Source organism: Acanthochromis polyacanthus, chromosome 7, assembly GCF_021347895.1.
Source record: "Acanthochromis polyacanthus isolate Apoly-LR-REF ecotype Palm Island chromosome 7, KAUST_Apoly_ChrSc, whole genome shotgun sequence".
Taxonomy (NCBI): Eukaryota; Metazoa; Chordata; class Actinopteri; family Pomacentridae; genus Acanthochromis; species Acanthochromis polyacanthus.
Window position 1 is genome coordinate 42,041,113 of NC_067119.1, and position 15,821 is coordinate 42,056,933.

The 15,821-nt window shown below is 42.3% G+C and overlaps 2 long non-coding RNA genes and 2 other non-coding genes across 4 annotated transcripts; 1 reads left to right on the plus strand and 3 right to left on the minus strand.

The window, feature by feature from the left end:
• Positions 1-8,277: 8,277 nt before the first annotated feature.
• LOC127534929 (uncharacterized) lies at positions 8,278-9,122 on the minus strand. Its single transcript, XR_007943578.1, has 2 exons — positions 8,828-9,122; positions 8,278-8,744 (listed from the first exon to the last, which is right to left on the minus strand). It is a non-coding gene; the product is annotated as an uncharacterized LOC127534929 (long non-coding RNA).
• A 1,860-nt stretch (positions 9,123-10,982) lies between these two features.
• Positions 10,983-11,056, minus strand: trnai-aau (transfer RNA isoleucine (anticodon AAU)). The gene has a single exon. It is a non-coding gene; the product is annotated as a tRNA-Ile (tRNA).
• A 210-nt stretch (positions 11,057-11,266) lies between these two features.
• Positions 11,267-11,339, plus strand: trnar-ucg (transfer RNA arginine (anticodon UCG)). Its single transcript has one exon. It is a non-coding gene; the product is annotated as a tRNA-Arg (tRNA).
• A 1,327-nt stretch (positions 11,340-12,666) lies between these two features.
• LOC127534930 (uncharacterized) lies at positions 12,667-14,541 on the minus strand. The gene is made up of 3 exons (XR_007943579.1): positions 14,067-14,541; positions 13,899-13,975; positions 12,667-13,525 (listed from the first exon to the last, which is right to left on the minus strand). It is a non-coding gene; the product is annotated as an uncharacterized LOC127534930 (long non-coding RNA).
• Positions 14,542-15,821: the final 1,280 nt, after the last annotated feature.

The following is a 15,821-nucleotide window of genomic DNA, read 5'->3' on the forward strand; positions in this document are numbered from 1 at the left end:
CATGTCAGAGGTAATGGAACAGAATAAATAATCTAAGTTCATTTCATTCGTTTTAATGGTGCAAACTGACCAAACTGGACAGCGTACAGACCTGTCAGCTCTCACTGCAGTCACCAAAGCACTAACCACCAGCAGTGTTTAGACCACATCAAATAGTTGGAGAATGCTGAAATGCTTGGATAGCTGTTATGCTAACGGGGCCTTTATTTTCTGTATAGTTTCATTTGAACTCCAAGGCATTTTAAAAAATCATGTAATTTAAGATATTTAAAAGGTTTTAGGAAGCTTATTTTACTTGTTCTTGCAGCTGTTGGTCAAGATTATTGCGACCCATAATAAGGCTGATTATAACAAAAAGACCTGGGTTGAAAAAAATGCAAGAATTTCTTTTTAGGCAATATCTGCATCCATTTACAATATGTCTTAGTGATCTTATGAAAATGAAGGAGAAGCGCCCTCTGAAGCTGTTTTCATCGGAATTTCTAACCCTGCTGAGATAATATATTGGATTTGTTGTGCTTGTTAGGCTTGATGTTGAGCTGACGTGCCATTTAAACCTGAGGGGTGGGACCTGGCTGCCTCCCACACATCGCCGTCCATCAAGCATATGCTGGGCTGAAGCGCTCTGATTTTTCACATGTTGACTGTTCCCAAGGTGATTTTAAACAGCACAACGTGTCTGTAATGGTTAGACTCAACACCAGCATGGAGATTACTACCGCCCACCGCTGACTGGACAGAATGAAAAAGCAGAGAGGGGTGATTACTCATTGGTCCCTCAGCAACACCCACACATATACACCCACACACACTGGCTGACCTTGGCTGGAGGTTTTGTCAATCAGGCAGAGATCTCTTCCTACACTTGGGTGCACATTGACTGTCAGATGGCCGGACACCTCTCTGGAGCAGCTGCTGTGCCTCCTCCAGGACAGATATGCTTGCTGGCTCGTAAAAAAAGGGCCACACAGATGTTGCTTTACCCTCACCTCAACCTTAACTACCACTGTTTCCACTTTCTGGCTCAAAAAATGCTGCTTCTTAAGAAAGCATTGCTAAAATGCCTTCATCTGTGTTTTTCATTCTTCTTGTTTGTTAGTTTGTTATAAAAACATGCTTGATGCTAATATTCTAAGCCATGAATTTAGGTTTTTGCTACTATTTTCAAATGCTACAACACAATATTGTTCTCATGACATTAAATTTTCAGGCAGTCATCAGCGTGGACTTAACCAGGCTCAGAGTCTAATATTCTTAACTTCTGCTGTTTATTTGCTCATATTTTTAGCTGTTGGTTGCTCCTATTTTAAGTGTCACAGTTCTTTAGTGTTGACTTGTAATCTTAATCAATCTACGCTAACGTGCACACAACCATCAGTACATCACAAACTGCCACTCTTTACCCTGCCATTTCCAGTTAGTTGTACTTGTTTGAATGCTATTCATTTAGAAGCGGTCACATCTTGTGCAGTTGGGTTTAATTAAGGGTTTCACTGACAGCAGCTTTACAGTTATTAAAAAACAGATAATAGAAATCAGTGTTAGGGTTAGAGCCATCACAGTACAGGCAGTGTCACTCATAGCTTTTAACCTGCAGTTTATTTTTTGTGAAGCTGAGTCCTGGCTATTATCTGAGATGATCAAATCTGAGATACGAATATTTTCTAAAACAAAGATATAAATTCAGATCTTAAAGTTTTGTATTTGTTGATCAGTTAATTTGAGATTTAAAAATAGTGAGTAGAGACAGGGAAACAAAACAGGCCACATCGGTGGAAACATTGCTGATGATCTGTGAAGGGCAGTAAAGCAGGACAGACAGAAACCACAAAATACCCAACAACAACGAGCACTCCACAACAAAGGCAGAGCAGCAGAAAAGCACAGGAAGCTCTCAGATGACTGCTCCAGGTTTGAGAGTCTTTACTCGGGACTCAGTCTTCTCTCTTTTTATATAAGAATACATTTTATTTATAGGCGCCTTTCAAGACACTCAGGGTCACCGTACAGAGGAAACAGAATAAAAACAGATTCAAATAAACAGTTTAAAACATAAGAATTTTTTTTTAATTTAAAAGACGAAAATTTTGCAATTTTAAAACCGAAGAAGGAGGAATGGAGGTCAAAGAGAGTAAGCTTGTTTGAACAGGTGGGTTTTGAGATTGGATTTAAAAATGCGTAGTGTGTTAATGTTTCTGATGTCAGGTGGAGGGAGTTCCAGAGGCGGGGGTGGAGCGACTGAAGGCTCTGGAGCCCATGGTGGTCATGGGGGCAGGAGGGATGGTGAGACTGAGAGAGGAAGATGATTTAAAAGTCTGGCTGGGCGTGTTTATGTGGAGTAGATCAGTGAGGTACGGAGGGGCGAGGTTATGGAGGGCCTTGAAGGTTAGCAGAATGGTTTTATAGATGATACGGTGAGTGATTGGAAGCCAGTGAAGCTGTTGGAGAACTGGGGTGATGTGGTGGAAAGAGCGTGTCCTGGTAATGATTCAGGCAGCTGCATTTTGGACCAGTTGGAGTTTATTGAGGAACTTGAGTGAGAGAACAGAGAGAAGTGAGTTACAATAGTCTAGGCGGGAGGTGACAAGAGAGTGGATCAGGATGGCGGTGCTGATATATCAGACTACTGCTGCTAAGGGCAACTATACTTTTTTTAAAGCTCAGTTCTCAGCGATGTTTTGAAATCTGGGATTGGGCTAAATGAATGATAAAAATGGTTCCCCAAACTGTTCGTTTTAAATGTCACAGTTCAGGAGTCCATGGAGCAAAATCTCACATATCATACATATTACTCTATTTACTCTGCCTCCTTGTCTGGTAACACTTTATGTTTTTGTGATACAAAACACATACTTATGCATGAATCAGTGCAGGATGCATCATGAATTCCTGATGCCTCCCATTAACAAATGATCAAATTATACCACCTGAAGAAGCCATCAGTTAATAAATGGTAATTCCAAGCTATTTATGCAGTGTACTTCCCTAAGGTGATCAAAGAAGGTACGAGACATGATAATCCTGTTGAGCATTATAACCAGATAATCCAAACCATCCATCCATCCATTCTCTACACACCGCTTTATCATCACTAGGGTCGGGGGGGTGCTGGAGTCTATCCCAGCTGACTCGGGCGAAGGCAGGGGACACCCTGGACAGGTCACCAGTCTGTCACAGGGCTACATATACAGACACACAATCACACTCACATTCACACCTACGGACAATTTAGAGTAACCAATTAACCTCAGCATGTTTTTGGACTGTGGGAGGAAGCCGGAGTACCCGGAGAAAACCCACGCATGCACAGGGAGAACATGCAAATTCCATGCAGAAAGATCCCAGGCCCAGGCTGGGATTTGAACCGGGGATCTTCTTGCTGCAAGGCGAAAGTGCTAACCACTACCCACTGTGCAGCCCACAGATTTTACTTCTAAAACCTATTTATTGAATGGCCAGTTGAAAGAGGTCATAGCCTTATCCAAGGCTGGTAGCTCCTCACCAAAAAAGCAGCTGGTAACAGAAGCTCTCATTTCCGTTTAGTCACCCCTCAGTGGCTACGGAACCTACAGACCACACCAAGCCCTCAGACAAAAGAGGAACCAGGATAAACCAGTCATGTTAAATCCCAGCCACCCCGACTGAGAGTTTGGTTGTAGATTTATAGCAGGTGTGGTGATGCTGGGGTCTGGTGGGAGGAGGAGTTGTGGTGATGGACCAATCCAACCGGTCAGGAGATCTGGAGCTCCAGGAGAATCACTCCTGATGACCGCCAGGTGGGTTCTGGAGCTCCTTACTCAACCAGCTGTGATCAGTACAGTCCCCACCAGTCATCCAGGCACACAGAGGCTCTACAAAGTCCAACACCAACCACATGACTAGCAGAGGTTAGAAAGAAAATGTAGCATGTAACGACAGCGGTTACTAAATTGAACTTCTTCTGGTCACAGGGATTGTGCTTGGAACTGTGAAATTTCAGATTATAAAGATGGATGGAAAAAAGATCCATCGTCCCCCACTAAAGTATGTTGGCTAAACTGTGGTAAACTGTTGTGCAGATTTTACTCTCGCTGAGCAGAACGATGAAGGGAAGTTTTGTGACTTGGCTTGATGTGACATTTCAGCACCCGGAGGATGAAACTGCAGGATGCAAACAGCTGATCATGGGTATGCATGATGCATCCGAAGCTTTTTGAACAAAACTGTATTTGAGGAACAACCAAATGCAGTCGAGAAATTATGTTCAGTTTCCAAACTGTCAATCAGTAGCAAATGTGCTCACCACTGCTGAGTGATGTGCGGAAAAACTGAAGACACTCGGAGGGGATTTCTACACACGATTTGCCAACTTTGGAGCACAGTCCACATCACACATTCAGTCTCAGAACTCCTATTTAGAAATGATAGAAGTACAGTCCAGGGCATGGCGTGGCTGCACTGGGACATGTACAGCACATGATCAAAGCTCTTTTACTTGTTTTTATCAAATATCCCACATAACCATTTAGCTATCATGTTCAGGACTGGCAAAAAGGACAGGTGAGATTTGTGAAAATATGGGCAAGAACAAAATATAAAAATGACATTTTGCTTTTATATAAAGCCATATTCTGTTCACTTGAATTATGTTCATTTTGTCGTATATAATAATAAAAACAACGTGACCATATTCCGTTTCATTGAAGTCCCCCTCCATGCAAATGATAACAAATAATAATTATGTCTTAAAGTTGTTGTGGATTCAGTGAGGCTCAGAGGCATAAATGAGAAGCAGACCGATCAAGTTCAAAAAAGAAGTTTCATTTTCCATAAAGTTCAGAATGCAAGCACTACAAAACTCGGCTGGAAAACTGCAACTGGAAGTGATGCTAAATTTTAGCATTAAGAAGCAAAACAAACTCAGAAGTTCCCCTAAAGGGCTGCCGTGGTACACATAAGCAAATAAACACAACAACCCACTTTAGGTATAACCTAGGTAGGAAAGCAGAAGAATCCAGATTAATAATTGTGCAAAAACTAATTCTAGCAAGACTGCAATAAATCCAGTGAGTAAATGTACAAGAGAACAAGACTAAACTAAGAAGTGAAGACCACGTGCTGAATAAATCTACCCAAAGCAAAACTACAATGAAACAAGAACTCGAGAAATGATACAAAGCTGGTGTAACCGCCCTGGCCGGGCAGGTGTCAGGTGAGTGTGTTTATAAATCCAGTATCTCAATGCATAAACAAAGAGACACCACGTTTTAGCTGTTGTTCAGTTCGGCTGCAGGATTTATTCTGCTTTCTTTAACAAACAAATAATGACACAAATTATTCTATTAATTGTGCAAATTACACCAACTGTATAGCCAGTACCTCTGATTTCACATCATAAACAATTGTGGGCTTAATAAAACAAATGCACACAAAACTCTCCATGCAAACTTGTCTCTGTCACTTACATTGCTTTTACATCACACCAAATTACACATGAAACCATATAGAAACTAACAGTGTCAAACTTTCTAGTTCTGTGTTAGCAACTTAGTAGCAACAGGTCCGCTAGCCTCGCATGGTCCCGCGTGGCAAAACAGCTGTATCTCGAGAAATAACTTCAACAAAACTCTAAACATTGCACCTTATATCCACGAATTCACAACACAATATGCCCTTATTCTGGGGTACATGCATGTGGTTTTGAGGAATATAAACCCACCTGAATACAAAAACAAAGAGACACCATGTTTTAGCTGTTGTCCAGTTTTACTGCAGGATTTATTCTGCAGCAAGTGTCTCAATGCGGTTTTATGCTCCTCTCTGGCACTATGCGCCATCTAGTGACCTGTTTGAAAATTGCTTTGACACAGAAACCAGTAATACACCATGAAATTCAGTCTTTTAACATACTTAAACACAATGAAATGGTTTTTAAAAAGTTTTATACATAGGGGTATCTGTTTTCAAAGACGTTTTTTAAACAATCTATTTTCAGCAATTAGCTGTACCAGTCTCAGTGACTTTTTAACCTTTTCATATGACATATTTATCCTTTTAACTGTATTTCCATTTATCGCTGAAATAAGCATTTTTAACCCTTTACACTGGCAAGACAGGAATTAACTCTGAGTGACTACTCTCCACAAACGAACTGCACGAACGAATTTGTTAGTCTGGAATGCTCATGCTGTGACTTGGCTGAAAGGAGAGAGGTGGAAGGGGAATTGCAAGACCAGGGGCCTGTTTCACGAAGCAGGTTCAAGAGACTCTGAGTTTCTTCCGCAACTCTGAGTTGATCTACTCTGAGGGGCCGTTTACACGAGGACCATCCTAACAGAAAACGCAAAAGTGGCGTCTTGTCATTTCACGTTTAGACGAGCGGTTTTGAAGGAAATCTGCGTATATACGGTGACTCCATAGTGTGTGGAATTCGATTGGATATGCATGCCAGGCAGCTGGGTGGCGCTGTGATAAAACTCTGCCATGTCTACGCGCATGCGTACTATCTGCCTTTTCGGATCTCTGCCGCGGTAAATGTTCATGAATGGAATGTGTACAGATTCTGTACGTTTGTTGGTACGACTCCTGTAGTGTACATAGAGCTGCCAGAGTTGCTTGAAGGTATGAAGGATGGAAATAATCACACATCTTTGTTTACGTCCTTGTACCGGCCGGCAAACGAAAGCACATATGTGACGTAATCGCGTGCGCAACGCGGTCAGATCTCGGCAAAGTTTTGCGTTTTGCTGTTTAGACGGAAACGTAACGGCGGAGCGTTTTCTACTTTTCCACTCTGGAGGCCGGTTTCAAATTTTTGCGTTTTCAAGCCCCCAAAACGCCGTCCTCGTATAAACGGTAGGGTGTTTTGTTGAAATATTTTGCCGTTTTCACCTGCAAGCGTCCTCGTGTGAACGGCCCCTGAGATAGAAAACTCTGAGTTTTCGGTTTCACAACGGCTGATATGAGTTGGGTTAATTAACTCGGAGTAGTTTGACCCGGAGTCAAGCGCGTGCACCGCAACTCTGAAAAGACAGCATCAATGGAACCCCAATTCGATGAGTCACCATAGAAACGGGGAAGCGAAAGGCTGCGTTTTTGAACGGGAAGTTTTTAACGCGCTCATATGGCGAGTTTGAACATGTTTTTAGAAAGAAGTGCAACACCGCTGCAGCTGTAAAAGAGAGGGAGACGGCGTGGAGAACAGCCCGGATCAATGCGTAAGTTTAAATGTAGTCCTTTGTAATCGTAATAATATTACAGGGAATAACTGTCTGAATGATAGCCTATTTCATTTACCGGTAGGTGAAATCTCGCGGGGGAGAAGCGCACGGGGCAGCAGCTTAAGATGAAATATAAAAACATTGTTCAAACAGGTCAGACCTCGGCATTATCTCATGGAGGTACTTCATGTTGATCATGTTTTACATTGTAAAGTAGCCTAAATATTAAGTGGCTGTTTGACTGTGCAGTTGTTTTATCCACACATAGCCTAAATGTCTGCATCCATATCATGTTCTGTTAAATAATTAAGCCTATTTAAACTAACATAGACTTCTGCTCAGCCAACAGAAAGAAAGCAGACGCCTGTAAAACGGTGGAATAAAAGGTCATGGATGCACATATATGTATATATATATATATATATATATATATGTGTGTGTGTATATATATATATGTATATGTATGTATATATATATATATATGATTATTTAGTTCTCTTTTGTGTCTTTTTTTGTCTTTTGGCCCCTTCACACCACAGCAGACCTTGTAACTGTAAGTAGGCAACACTCCAAAGATTGATCCAAATGGTAGTTTAAGTTTACTGAAACATGTCACTGATCTAGGATGAAGAGAATGAAACTGTGTCTGCTGCCTTTACAGAGGGGGATCCAGAAAGACATACAGAGGTATGTTACTGATAGTTCTCTTCACATTCACATTTTGGGTGGAATATAGAGTGTGACATTTAGCCTACACTGAAGTATTGCACATTCTCATCCTTTTTAACAGAGCATGGCTGGACAGCAGCAGGATGGTTCCTCAGCTTCCACTGCACAGACTGACACAGTGAGATGGATGTTCAGGAAACACCAGAGCTTCATTCTGTGGAATCCATGTGCAACTGTATAATTGAATGTCCTCTATGTATTCTCAGTTATCAGTAAAACAGATTTACAAACTGCATTTGCTGAGAAAAATCCAAAAACAGATTAGGAGGGCAGATCTGGAAATAGAAATACTGGAGCACAAGTTAGAGGTGGTGATGGTCACAGGTGAATTATGTTAACTACTGGAACATGAACTGAACTATCTTTTATTTGTAGGAAATAAAGAAGAGCAAATGAAATGTGTATCATGTCTTTATTTGCTGTGGTGGTGATGATGGAGACTTAAACTCTAAAGTGATTATTGCATACGGTGTCTCTGATTGCTCTGCTGTCCTGGATAGCTGCAGGTGGATGGGCTCATCATCTGGGTCTTCAGTTTGTAGGGCAGGGTGTTGCTCTCCTCTGATAGTGGTAATATTATGAAGAACAACACATGCCACAGTAATATCACAGGCCCTCTCAGGGGTCACCCTGAGGAGACGTAGGCTCTGGAAACGGGCTTTCAGCAGGCCTATGGTCATCTCCACCCGGGCTCTGGTCCTGCAGTGAGTCCGGTTGAAGTTCTGTTGGGGGCCTGGTTCAGGGTCAGGGTATGAGGTCATCAGCCTGGGTTGTCATGGTAACCCCTGTCACCCAGCAGAAGGCCATCAAACTCTCCTGTAATGTATAGTGGATACATCAGAGCATATTAAAGGAGGGAGACAAGAGAATTCTATTGTGAAAATCTTTATGCTGCTGACCATGCTGCAGTCTGTTGCTCAGGTTAGACTCTCCATAAATCCTGGAGTCATGAACAGACCCAGACCACGTGGCCTCCACATTAGAAATGATGTATGCAGCATCACATATGATCTGGACAGTGCAGAGAATGACAGATGTTGAACTATGATGCAGTCTTTAACATTTAGAAACAGTAGTCAGTCTACCTGTAGCCTACCTGCACATTTATGCTGTGAATGGACTTCCTGTTCATGATGTGAGGGAGCTGTGATGGGGATGTGTGTGCATCTATGCAGCCAATCACACTGGGAAATCCTAAAAGAAATTAAAATCCCAGTCTGAGGCTGCAGCACAATGTCATTAACAGAATATGAATGAATTTAACAGATCTCTACATCATTCACCTGCAATCCTGTTGAACTGCTCCTTGATGTTCTGACAGGTTTGTGTCCACAATGATGAGTAAAAGTTGTTTCAGAGCCAGGAAAACTTTTCTGACTGTCCTGCATACAGTTGTCTTACTGTAGTGCTCTGCATCTCCGACATCATATAAAAACTTTCATTTGCAAAGAACCGCAGCGCAACACACAATATCTGCTGGATGTGAGAGCATGACTGGTTGGTAATGTAAATGTAAGGACGGATTAGGTTGTTTATGTAGATTATGGACTTGAAACGAATACGAAACGGTACCGCTCAAACCGATAATTGTCCGGAAATGCGAGAACATTTATGCACATTCTGATAACAATCTACCGACGAATATTTAATGATCTGTGCAGTAATGCTGCTCCTTTATCCACTGGATCGTTAATAAAAGCTGTTCTACGCCAAAACTCGCTCGCTTACTGACTGAATGAATGAGGAAATGAAACAGCGTGTGGCTGAAAGAGGGCGGAGACGGAGAGAAACTCGAGGTTTTCTCAGATAAACCTGCTGGTGACCAGGTTAGAGTCATAGAGTCTGTTACTGCGGTAACTGACCGAGAGTTGAAGTTACCCCTCTTTGTGAAACAGGCTAGAGTTACCCCTGTGTCTTAGGGTTAAGTTACCTCACTTCGTGAAATGGAAAACTCTGAGTTTCCCTCATTTCAGGGTTAAGAAACTCAGAATTTTCAGTGAACCTGCTTCGTGAAACGGGCCCCTGATGTGCATCCAGACGAAGCAGGGAAAGAACGCTGGGGAAGCTCAGGGTAAGGGCTGTTGTTGTGGAGGCTGTGGAGACGGAGGTCAAGGCTGTGAGAGGCCTTGCTGTAATCTCGGATGAACCTTCTACGGCTGGGCGATATGGCCAAAAAATAAAATCTTGAATTTTTTTATTTTTTAGTCATCTTGGACAATTACAATTTTAATCCATTTTTGTTGATTCTTTGCGGTCTGTTTGCTATGGCTAGTGCTAGCCATGCCACACTCCCGTAGCTGCGAGCACTCTTCCCATTCTTTAGGATGCCTCTGCCGGAGGTGCTGAAAGAGGTTAGTTGTGCTGCTACTCTTCGTTTTCACAGTACTTTTGCAAACCTTGCACATGACTGTAGTTTCAGTGTCAGTCTTGTCAAAGCCGAACCACTTCCATATAATTGATGTAACATGAGGCCCTTTTCTCGCGACCAACTCTTCGTCTGCTGTTCTTTCTGCCATTCAGGCGGTGTGAGTTTTTTGGCGGAAGGAGATGAGAGGCGGAAGCAAATGCCAGTGTACAAGTCATGAAAGGCAGAAGAAGAATCTGTATTGTTACATATTGAAGCTCGCCTCGATTTTACAATTTGGCAAATTTTCAAATCGTCAGGTTTTGAAAAGGCGAATTAATTCGATTAATCGCACAACCCTAGTTCAATCTATGAGGATACAGACAGTCAGAAACATTTACCAACAGGTAAAGTCTAAATATCCAGAACTGTGAATTTATTCAGTCAAAGACAGCTAGATGGATCCTCAGATAAGAGACTTTAGTGGGACTATTTCACCATTTACTTCATTAGCACCACGCTCTGACCAGCTGAGCTAACCGGCCTGGTTGCTAAGAGTTATTTTGTCCAAATTTGTTCGAAAATTCCACAAAATCTGGTGCAAAATGTTGGTTTGATGGTAAGGAATTCAACAGAAATTACTACTTCGTTGGCCCAAAGTGCTAATATTTAGAATATTAAGGGTGTTAAATCTTGCCTTGTGGAATTTCTGGCCAGTATGGGGGTTGAACCCATGACCTTGGTATTATTAGCACCACGCTCTGACCAGCTGAGCTAACTGGCCTGACTCTGTTTACATTTTTTTTTCTCCAAAAATCTATTTCCAAGCTACTTCTACAATCACTTAATGGCTCATGAACATCAAAGAACGCATTCTTCTGGTGGAGTCTTTTGGGAAATGTTTGGTGTTCAATGCATACTACTGAGATGGAACAAATGATTAAGTTAGTTTCAGGCTGCTGAAAAAGATCCACTATAAACAAGGTCAAAGCAGAACTGCGTGGCCTAATGGATAAGGCGTCTGACTTCGGATCAGAAGATTGAGGGTTCGAGTCCCTTCGTGGTTGATTGAAGGACGAGTTTAAAGCCACTGGGTCTCTCACTGACTGCAGATTAACAGTGAGGTTCAGCCAGGTTGTTCTCTGAATAGTCTGATGATGAGAGACAAATTTTAACTGCTACAAGTTTGAGGAAATAGCTCCTATTCACTGCATGCATGTACAAATGCACTTCCGCATTGAAACTGCCACGTGACAATTGTGACACATCGCGGGGGATTAGCTCAAATGGTAGAGCGCTCGCTGCGCAAAAGATGGAGCCCAATCTTTGCGCTCCACAGCACACGCGTAAAAGACGCAAATGACATTAAAAGGAGGCGAGTTTTCACAGAAAAGTGAATGGAGGATGCTCCAGTAACATTTGAGCATACTACGGTTCAGAGATTAAAAACGACGTGTATACCAGAGTCTGATTCGATCCCACGATCTTTGTCTGAAGCAGACCCTAGTGCCATTCTTCCGCGACATTGTATCCATTATATAGTCCCACCCAATAGAACAGATTCTTTCATCCATAACATTAAAGCTATGCCAGATATATTTGCTTCCCGGATATTTAACAATGTTACACTGTTTGGACAAACTCTGTTTCCAAACCTTTATTTATTTGTCAATAAATATGTTTATTTGGCAATAAAGTCTATATAATGTGTACTAGGCCTAGAGAAGTGACTGTGCACAATGCAAATAGTGTAAAATGAGACATAATTACTGTCTAGCCAACTTGAAGCATACGTATTTTTATTATAAATTATTTATTTGAGCCTACTATTTGTTATTAATGTAACAATAGTGTAAATGTATTTGTAATAGCCTCTGAATGAAGCTGAGTCATGGTTCATATGAGGAGCATGCACCTGCCCTGACCTTCCTCTGACCTCCAGGAGCCTGGTGTTCAAAGACAAGCTGCTGTGATTTACAGAGCCCCTCACCTCAGTTAAGTAAACACTGCACACTCCAGTCTTCAGGCAATAAAAAGCAAAGTGATGAATAGGAATCTTTGAACAGCATTTATTTACAAAAACAAAGTAAAGACATAACACACTTCACTGATAAACAACAATAAACAATGTGGAAATATAATACAGTATACTGAGTAATATAAATGAAATAAAGACAACATCATACAAACTATATACAAATAAAAAATATCAACAGTATTTACACATAGATCTGGTATTTATAATAGATTCCTTTTGGCATAGATTAGTTACTGTAGCACTGATGTAAGTATAAAGGTGTACTTGCATGTTTATTATTAACACTGATGCCTATACAGGTCTAGGGTAAGTAAAATGGTATTTACATTTCATTGGCATAGATTGGTTAGTGTAGCAGCTGAGGTAAGTATAAAGATCTATTTACATGTATTAATTAAAAGTATTTACCTTCAGACATTGATTAGTTACTGTTGCAGCTGAGGTAAGTATGAAGATGTATTTACATATTTACACAGTCTAATATACAGTATTTACAAGTGTGTGTCCACCTCCAGATTGGGGGGGTTCCTGGTTTCTTCTGCTGGCGCTGTTCTGCCAGCCACTCCTCTAAAGATTTGCCACCTGAGAAACTGGGGCAAAAAGTGGCACTCCTGAAGCAGCTATGGCCAAACTCTTTTGTCTTGGGCTGCCCACACTTGGTGCACTTGTTGAATGCCACATTACACACATACTTTCTTTTGTGGGCTCCACTGGCCTCCTCTTCTGCCCTGCGTTGCCTGTTCCTCTGTGTGAAGCGGGACACAGACACAGAGGCCCTGTCATACCACCATCTATGTCCAGGACCTTGCTCACAGTGCGGTAGAGCCCAGCAGCTGTCAGCTTGTGGTTATTGCAGGCTGGCTGGACACAGACGAGTGGGATGGAGCACATCTTCAGGGGCATCCAGAGGAACAGGGCGTCAGAAGAAGAGGTCAGTAGAGGCAGGAGGCTGAGTGAAGATGGTCGGGGGCTGGGGAGGGTAACAGCAGAAGTTGGGATGTGATATCAGCTCTGCCTTCCCTGTTTTAGCATTGGCCCTGAACAGAGTCTTCCTGATCCAGTCTCGCTGGAATGATGGGAGGTGTTCATTCCAGTGGACAGGAAGCTCTGCAGGGGGATGGACCACCGGGCCAGGAGTCCACACAGCTGGAGGAGCAGGGGGCGGGGCCAGGGCAGGAACAGGGGCGCAAGCAGGCTCTCTGGAGGCAGCAGTGGCTGAGCAAGAAGAGACAAAACAATTAGTTTATTGTTATGTAAAGATTTTCACTTCGCTGCTGGACAGCCACTACGACTACAACAATTAGCAGAAAGCATGTCTGATTAGTAGCAAGGCGACATGATGATGAAACACTGGAGTTATGGAAGGAAGCTGTGAAAATCATCCTGTTTGTCACCCAAGCACCATTAGGTCAAATACAAAAAGAAAAGTGGGATCGATCAGCCAAGTATGAAGCAAAGCAGCTCTAACACAAACTGTGAGCACCTCTAAACTACAACATTCTGCAACCACACTTAGGGGAGGTGTGAGATGAGGAATGAGCTTTGGTCAGTGATTGTGACAAAAATGAAAGAAATACAGTTTACATACACCTTTAAGTTCCCTTTTTGCTTTGATAAAGTGCACTCAGAGTAAATGTAGCTTGACGCTTGATAAGTGCCATTTCTCTGTATTGTAAAAGAAAAGAACATTTAATGTAATTAAAAAATATTACTATTTTATTAAATTGTTTGTGAAACATTGTTTGGGATTAGATACCTTGAGGAAGTTGTTCCTCAGCCTGTGAGGCCACCATCAACATCTCCTGTTCGTCTTCCTCCTCAAAAAAATCCCCAGCAGCAGTGTCTGTAAAATAATATAAAAAACTAAGCACGTGTCACCAGCACACCTGTACACATAAACCGATACTCACCACAGGTAAAGAGCCGTCTCCGGCTGTAACAGTAACACTTGTTGGTATACTGTTGTTGGTGTAATACCATGTACAAATCGTCATTTTATGGCAGGTGATCCCATAATTATACTGGGGTGCACACGATGAATAAGAGGTTTTAGGCGGGCATTTATGATATTTCATAAAATTACGATCATAAACGGCTCTGAAACGTAATATATTCAGCTGGCCAGAACCTCAACAGAGCACGCTTTTTTTTTTAGAAGGTATTACGTGAATATGATGGCAAGAGTCGCCAGATTACTTTCCAATAACAAGCATTATTATGACGAGATCGCCTGTTATTATAAACTTACGTTAGCTACTCCCCGAGCGCTATATACTCTGAAGCAACTAGTGAAAGGGAGATGTACAGTGCATCCAGAAAGTATTCACAGCGTTTCACTTTTTCCACATTTTGTTATGTTACAGCCTTATTCCAAATCGGATTCAATTATTTTTTCCCTTAAAATTCTACACATAACACCCCATAATGACAAAATGAAAAAAGTTTTTTTGAGAGTCTTGCAAATTTATTAAAAATAAAAAACAAAGAAATTACATGTACATAAGTATTCACAGCCTTTGCCATGAAGCTCTAAATTGAGCTCATGTGCATCCTGTTTCCACTGATCATCCTTGAGACGCTTCTACTGCTTAATTGGAGTCCACCTGTGGCAAATTCAGTTGATTGGACATGATTTGGAAAGGCACACACCTGTCTATATAAGGTTCCACAGTTGGCAGTGCATGTCAGAGCATAAACCAAGCATGAAGTCAAAGGAATTGTCTGTAGACCTCCGAAACAGGATTGTGACGAGGCACAAGTCTGGGGAAGGGTACAGAAAAATTTCTGCTGCTTTGAAGGTCCCAATGAGCACGGTGGCCTCCATCATCCGTAAATGGAAGACATTTGGAACCACCAGGACTCTTCCTAGAGCCGGCCGGCCATCTAAACTGAGCAATCGGGGGAGAAGGGCCTTAGTCAGAGAGGTGACTAAGAACCCCATGGTCACTTTGTCAGAGCTCCAGCGTTCCTCTGTGGAGAGAGGAGAACCTTCCAGAAGGACAACCATCTCTGCAGCAATCCACAAATCAGGCCTGTTTGGTAGAGTGGCCAGACGGAAGCCACTTCTTAGTAAAAGGCACATGGCAGCCCGCCTGGAGTTTGCCAAAAGGCACCTGAAGGACTCTCAGACCATCAGCAAAAAAATTCTCTGGTCTGATGAGACAAAGATTGAACTCTTTGGTGTGAATGCTAGGCGTTTTGTTTGGAGGAAACCAGGCACTGCTCATCACCAGGCCAATACCATCCCTACAGTGAAGCATGGTGGCGGTAGCATCATGCTGTGGGGATGTTTTTCAGCAGCAGGAACTGGGAAACTAGTCAAGATAGAGGGGAAGATGAATGCAGCAATGTACAGAGACATCCTGGATGAAAACCTGCTCCAGAGCGCTCTTGACCTCAAACTGGGGCGGCGGTTCATCTTTCAGCAGGACAACGACCCTAAGCACACAGCCAAGATAGCAAAGAAGTGGCTTCAGGACAACTCTGTGAATGTCCTTGAGTGGCCCAGCCA